The sequence below is a fragment of the Myiozetetes cayanensis genome, unplaced genomic scaffold, assembly GCF_022539395.1.
Source record: "Myiozetetes cayanensis isolate MyiCay16 unplaced genomic scaffold, myiCay2020 scf1484, whole genome shotgun sequence".
Classification (NCBI taxonomy): Eukaryota; Metazoa; Chordata; class Aves; order Passeriformes; family Tyrannidae; genus Myiozetetes; species Myiozetetes cayanensis.
This window is the reverse complement of record NW_026087142.1, coordinates 47-7,497: the sequence shown is the minus strand read 5'-3', so window position 1 is coordinate 7,497 and position 7,451 is coordinate 47. Positions and strand designations below refer to the sequence as shown.

Genomic DNA, 7,451 nt, shown 5'->3' with positions numbered 1-7,451 from the left:
CCACCTGGGGACATTTGGGGACACTGGGACAGGTGAGGGGACATTGGGGACACCTGGGACATACCTGGGACATTGGGGGGGCATTGGGAACACCTGGGACACACCTGGGACAGGTGAGGGGACACACCTGGAAACACACCTGGGGACACTGAGGACATTTGGAGACACCTGGGACAGGTGAGGGGACATTGGGGACACATCTGGGGACACACCTGGGGACATTTGGGGACACCTGGGACAGGTGAGGGGACACTGGAGACACACCTGGGACTCACCTGGGGACATTGGGGACACCTGGGGACATCACTGGGGACACTGGGGACAGGGGAGGGGACATTGGGGACATTGGGGACATTTGGGGGCAATTTTGGGGCCATTTAGGACCAGTTGGGAGCCGTTTGGGGACATTTGGGGACACTGGTGGCAGGTCACGCAGGAGGTGACATTTGGTGTCACTTTGGGGACATTTGGTGTCACTTTATGGGCAGTTCAGTGACATTTGGGGCCATTTGGGGCCATTTTGGGGCCATTTGGGGCCATTTGGGGACATTTGGGGACATTTTGGGACCATTTTGGTGACATTTTGGTGCCATTTGGGACCATTTTGGTGACATTTGGGACATTTGGAGACAGGAGGTGACCCGGCAGCGTCTCCGGGTCGAGGTGGCTGAGGCGGCACTGGGGGAACTGGGACTGGCACTGGGCAGGTACTGGGAAGGACTGGGAGGGGACACTGGGACAAACTGGGAGGGACTGGGAGGGGATTGGGTGGCACTGGGAGGGACTGGGAGTGGACGCTGGGACAAACTGGGAGGGACTGGGAGGGGATTGGGTGGCACTGGGAGGGACTGGGAGTGGACGCTGGGACAAACTGGGAGGGACTGGAGGGGATTGGGGGGCACTGGGACAAACTGGGTGTCGTGGTTTTGCCCACCAGCCCATCCCTGGGGCTGAGGATGGTTTTGTCCAAGTAATTTCCGGACAAAAAACCAATCAAAAAGTTCAGTGACGCCTTTGCTAATTACATCTTTAAGAAAACGGAAGAGAAGGTTGTGGCGCAGTTGAAATTAGCAACAGCAGCCATGTAGAAGGGTAGTGGGCCCGAGGAGGGCCAAAGCCCCCTCCTCCCCAGCTTGGGCCGGGGGGGGCAGGTGTAGTACTGAAACCTCCCTTCTCTCTTGTGAGAGAGTAAAGAAAAAAAAGGGTTTAAAAGACGAACTGCTTAGATGAGAAACCGCTACCGAAGAATTCCAGCCATGAGATAACAGGATTTTCAAGGTCGAAGCTGGCAGCACAGGAAAGAGAAGAAAAGTTCGAAGGGGGGAGAGCTGCTGTTTTTCTCCTTTTCACTCTCCCTCCCTTAAGCAGGGTAAAGACTGAAAAATAAAACCCTGCCACCTGTAGGAGTTTGTTGAGGTGAAGAGACCCCCGTGCGGCTCACAGAGGAGCTTGTGGATGCACCAGAGATTTGTGACTTTAACAGAGAGAAAGCCTTATGCTGGAGTAAAAGCGGCTCAGATGAGGCAGAGTCCTGTTAAAGACTTTGTGACCCTCGAAGGGATCGATGCTTATGCTGGAGCGAGACGGCTCAGATAAGCTTGGGATCTCAGTGAGAGATCCATGCTGCTGCTGTTGAAGATTTATGACCCTGACAGGTATTAGAACCTACGCTGGAACACAAAACGGTTCAGGTAGGGATGTTGGGATCCATGTGTGGGATCCGTGCTGCTGGTGCTAGAGAGAACCTACGCTGGAGCAGAAAATGGCTCAGGTGGGATATTGGGATCCGAGTAAGGGATCCAGACTAGACCCATGTCGAGAAGTCAATCAAGGACTGTTCTCCCATGGGGAGGGACCTCCATAGGGAAACAGGGGTGAACTCTTAAACCATTATCCCCTGTAACCCTGTGGAAGAAGATCCATAGTAAGCAAGTGTCCCCTTGCAAGTCTATGGAAGGAGACCCTTCAGGACCTGGGTAACCCTCAGCCTTTGGTTTTAACCCAGGAGGGGGGTAGGCCCAGCCCTGGAAACCAACACAGAATAAGAGAGAGATAAAAAGGTTCCAACTGCGACGAAAGTGCTGCAGAGTTACTGGAGAGAGAGAGAGCTGGAATTCTGAGAACAGAAAAGGACTGCTTCTCCTCCTTGGACTGATATAAAGGGAGGTGGGGGGAGAAGTATCTTCTGTAAATACATAATACCTTTTACTTAAGTAGAATTGTTGTAAATATAATTCTTTAGTTTTAGTTTGTTAATAATAAATACTCATACCTTTTTTTTAATTCAGTCTCTTTTTGTCTGCATAAACCTTCTCTCAACTGATAGTAATTGTATGGGGGGTGTAAAAGTAAATTGAGCCAGAGCAAAACCACGACACTGGGAGGCACTGGGAGGGAACTGGGAGTGACTGGGAGAGAACTGGGAGGGACTGGGAACAACTGGGAGGGGATTGGGACAAACTGGGAGGGACTGGGACAAACTGGGATGGAACTGGGAGGTGACTGGTCCAAACTGGTGTCCCCCCCCAGGTCGGTGTCCCCTCTTTGTCACCTCCAGGGTTGTCCCCAACCCCCACCCGAGGCCACCCCAGGAGGGGACACGAAGATACCACCCCCTGGCAGAGGTGGGTGTGTCCCCAAATGTCCCCAATGTCCCCTCAATGTCCCCCAATGTCCCCAAACTGTCCCCAAAATGTCCCCAAATGTCCCCGCAGTGGGCGTGGCCTCGCTGCTGTCCCACCTCCAGGCTGTCGGCTCTGCCCTCCTTGGGGACACGCCCCCAGTTGGTTCCAGTTTGGCCCAGTTTGTCCCCATGATGTCATCAGGGACTCAGTGATGGCATCAAGGACTCAGTGACGGCATCAAGGACTCAGTGATGTCATCGGGCACCCAGTGACATCATTCAGGAGGGAGTGATGATGTCATTGTGGACCGGTGATGTCATTATGGGGAACTGGTGGTCACTGGGGACACACACACCAGTGACATCATCGGGGAGAGCGGTGATGTCACCGTGGTCTGTGACATCACTGGGGTCAGCGGTGATGTCATTGAGGGAAAATGGTGATGTCATTGTGGCCCGGTGACATCATCGGAGGAACTGGTGATGTCGTTGTGGGTCTGTGACGTCATCTGGGACAGCGGTGATGTCTCCGTGGGTCTGTGACGTAACTGGGGTCAGCAGAGATGTCCTCGAGGGGGAAAGGTGACATCACTGGGGTCAGGAGTGACGTCATCGACGTGTGGTGACGTCACAGCAGACGGTGGTGACGTCATCGAAGGGGAACCGGTGATGTCACTGGAGGGCCTCAGGTGACGTCATTGGGAAATGAATAAAAAATGGGAAATTGACATCAATGGGAAATGAATTAAAAAAACCAAAACAAAGAAACAAAAAATCCAACAACAACAACAACAACAAAAAACCAAAAAAAAACCAAAAAAAAAAAGAGTAAAATTGAGATTTATTTTCTTTTGTTTTTTTTAACCTCAAACAAAGGGGCCGATTTTAATTGACGGAGGAGGAGGAAGTGGGGGCAGGGGCCAGAAATGGGGGGGAGGGGCTGAAAAAATTGGGGGGAGGGACCAGAAAGGGTGAGGGAAGGGGCTTTTTAAGAAAGGGAGGGCCCAAAAGGGAGGGAGGAGGGACTGAGAATTTTGAGGGGGAGGGGCGAGGGAGGTGTCAAGGGGGAACAGGGACAAAGAGGGGGAGGGGCCGGGAATTGGGGGGAGGGGCTGGGAATTTGGCGGGGGAGGGTCAAGGGGAGGGGTCAAAGTGCCACAGCGCCCCCTGCCGGCCGGGCGGACCCACCCCAGGGAAAGGGGGATCTTAATGACCCCCCGAACCCCAGAGACCCCCAAAACTCAGAACACAGAAACCCCACGGGGGGAGATCCCGGGGGTCCCCAAAGCCCATCAGAGGGATTCAGGGGGTCCCCTAGCCCTCAGGGGAGGGGTCCTGGCAGTGCCACCCAAAATCTTTGCAGAGAGATGAACCACATCCCAGTGCCCCCAGTATAGCCCAGTGACCTCCCAGTGGCTCTCAGTATGGCCCAATGATCGTCCAGTGAGCACCCAGTAACCCCCAGTATGGCCCAGTAACCTCCTGGTGTCCCTTCGTGTGTCCTGGTAATCCCCCAGTAATCACCCAGTCCCTCCCAGTGCCCTCCCAGCATCACTCAATAACCCCCCAGTCCCCTCCAGTACCAGGAACCTTCCCTGGTTCCCCCCAGTGTGTCCCAGTATTCCCCAGTAATCACCCAGTGCCCCCCAAAGCCCCCCAAGTTTCCCCAATGTGTCCCCAGATGTCCTTGGCTTTTCTGTGAGCTTGGGGGGATGGGGCCGTTTTGGGGCTCAGAGGGTCCAGGGGGGCCTTCTGGGGGGAGATGGAGGGTTGGGGACATCAGGGATGGGGTTTGGGGCCAGTGGAATGGGGGGTGTCTCAAGGGGGGAATTGGGGCCATGGGGAGGCCCTGGGAACACTGGAGACACCAGGGGTGTCTCAGGGTGCCAAATGGGAAATTGAGGACAGCAGGAGGGTCTTGGGGACACCAGGGGGGTCTCAGGACTCACCTGCTTATGGTGCTGCCCCTCCTGTCCCCCCCAGGTCCCAATAATCCCCCAAATGTCCCCTAACCCCCATTTTTCCTTTAATCCCCTCCCCCCCTCAGATCCCTTTGACCCCATAATGCTCCCAAGACCTCTTTTAGCTCCCCCAAATGCACCCAGAGCCCTCCAAAATGCCCCAAATCCTCTCCAACACCCCTAAAGAGGGATCACCTGGCACAGGAACACAGTGGGCTGTACTGGGGGCACTGGGCTGTACTGGGAGGGCACTGAGGGGGCACTGGGCTGTACTGGGGGACCCCTCATCCCCAAAGCCCCTCCCCTGGGCATCCGTGCCACGGTCTGGGAACCACGGCGGGGTTGGATCAAGGGGTGCACTTGATGATCTGGGAGGTCTTTTCCAAGGTGGCGGATTCTGGGATTCTCTGGGTGCCATTGCCAGGGCAGCACATGCTGGAGGCTCTGTCCACAGGGGATAGATGTGTCTGTGCAGACAGAGAGACAAGGTCAGTCTGCAAAGATGTGGGGTTAGAAAAGCAGGAGTTGTGGGGTGGTTGTGGAAGGAGAAAGAAGCCCCCAGGCCAGTGCAAGCAGGCCCCCCTGGGCTTGCACATCATCTGCCCTCCCTGCAGGTTCCTGTGCTGGAGAGCAGGCCCTGAGGTGTCCCTGAGCAATGGCCCGGAGGTGAGCCCAGAGCTGGCCCTGAGGTGTCCCTGAGAAGAAGTGGAAGGCAGAGGTGGTGCTGAGGCAGGAGAGCCCCGTGCTGGGGAAGAGGCTGAGCTGGGAGTGCCCAGCAGGGAGAAGGTGCTGTGTCCATGCCCTGTGTGCCAGGTGAGCTGGGGCTTTGCTGCAGAGCTGCAGGCGCTGATTGGAGCGGCTGCAGCTGCTGAGCTGGTGGCACCCAGGAACACAAAGTGTGCCCGGCCACGGAGCCTGCAGGGAGGAGCAGGGACAGCCCCAGGGGAGCACTGGGGGGCCGGGAACCTCTTGGCTGGGGCAGGAAAGAGCCGCTGGCCACGAGGACGGGGTGTTGGTCTCAGCCACTGATGGGGCCGAGCAGAGCACGAGGCCTCTTGCAGATCCCTGGAGCAGCCTCCCACTTGCCAGCCCTGCCCTCGTGGGGTGACACTGTCCCCTCCCTGCAGGACACTCCCCCAAAATCCTTGGGGGCCCCTTTTGTATCTCTTGCTGGTTGCTGCTTCATCCTGGGGACCTGAGGGCCCCTCTGCATTCCCTTCCCTGGGGCACAATCTGCTCTCCAGAGAAATCTGGTAAAGAAACTGCCCAGAAGCTTTTGGTCTTTAGAGCAGCAAAGGTGTTTATTGTGGACGTCGGGAGCAGGCGGGGTTCGCACCACAAAGCTCTTGCTCGAAGGTGTCGGTACAAAACAGGGTAATTTATACAGTGTAACTTCTATGATTACAACACCTTACATTCCTATTCATATGATTTCAACATCTAATCATTCATGTTGATAATAGCTGGAGTACAGGCAGAGCTCAGGCAGAAGCTTTGGGTGGAGCTTTTCTTGGCCCTCAGTTCTGGGGGTTCATCCCCCTTTCTTCATCATCGAGGCTGAGGTCTCTGTAGTCTTCCTCAGTTTGACCTCTCTAACTTTCCACTGTCTTTGCCCCACTCACTGAAACATGGAGAGAGCCTTGGCTTTAGGCCTATTTCTCCTATTCAAATGTCTACCTTGGCTGACTTTGCCTTAATTTGTGGCCTAGAGATCCATTGTAGAATGTTTCCAGCATTCTTCTTAAGATCAGGTCCAAGGAACGGAACAGAACAGATTTTTCTTTAGCAATTTAGGCAGAGCAGGTATGGGGGGGCTTCTCTCAGCTAAGCAAGATATTTCAGGTAATTCTTCAGGCCTTGCTCTCATTTCAAGAGGGAATGCAGCACCCCAAAGGGGAGAGTCAGAGGAGAAGGGACCTTTGGGACCCCCAACACTCCCAGCATCCCTAAGTGGGACTCCCAACATCCCAGACAGGGGAGACCCTCTGAACCCCAGAGGGGGGAGACAAGAGAGGGGGAACTCCTGGGAGAGATTTTTTTGGCTCATCTTCATAATTTGGATTATATTTCAGCTGAATCTCAACTTTTGGCAGTTTGGGGGGCACGGGTCTTCTTGCTATTTCTGAGGGGTTTTTGCCTGAATCTTGGTGGTTTGGGTTTTTCTGGTCTGAATCTTGGTGTTTTGGAGGTCTTTATGGTCCCAGGATGCCCGGTGAGTTCTAGAGATGGACTTGGGCAGGAGGAACCCCCAAGGCAATGTGCTCAGCCCTTGTTTCCCCCCAGCAGGATTTGTCTTTCCCAAAGCTTGGGCAGATGGAGGAGGAGGCTGAGAGGAAGAGGAGAAACCCGTGGGCCCCCCAGGCAGGTGAGGAGGAAGTCAGTGCCCCTTTGGCCCTGTCTTGTGGTTCCTGTGGCAGCCGAGCATCGCCCCCGGCTGCAGGACAACCCCGCTGGCGCCGCCGTCCAGTCGGGGCCAGATCTGGGGGATGTCCTTGGCCTTCCCTCTGGGCTGGAGGCAAATCCCCTGCCTGTCCTTCTTCCTTCCTGCCCCAGGCCCCGAGCTGAGGACAGAGAGCACGGAGGACAAATCCCCCCGGCAGAGCCTGCTGGGAGAGGCCGTTTTGAAGGGCTCCCTGGCGCAGGAAGGCAGCGGGGAGGAAAAGGCCCGGAGATGCCCCCGGAGGAGGGGCTGCAAAGCCAGCCCAGGGAGCTCTGAGGAGGAAAGACCCGGCCTGTGCCGGGAAGGCGGCCAGAGCTTGAGCCGGAGCTCCGAGCTGGTGGTCCCTGAGCAACCTCCCAGCAGTGAGAAGCCCTTCAGGTGCTTGGAATGTGGGAAGAGCTTCAGGAAGAGCAACCACCTCCTCAGG

General features: G+C 55.7%; 1 long non-coding RNA gene across 1 annotated transcript; it reads left to right on the top strand.

Annotated features, from left to right (window-relative positions):
* The first annotated feature begins 628 nt into the window (after positions 1 to 628).
* Positions 629 to 3,419, top strand: LOC126637182 (uncharacterized). Its single transcript, XR_007628258.1, has 3 exons — positions 629 to 707; positions 2,530 to 2,624; positions 2,715 to 3,419. It is a non-coding gene; the product is annotated as an uncharacterized LOC126637182 (long non-coding RNA).
* The last annotated feature ends 4,032 nt before the right edge of the window (positions 3,420 to 7,451 follow it).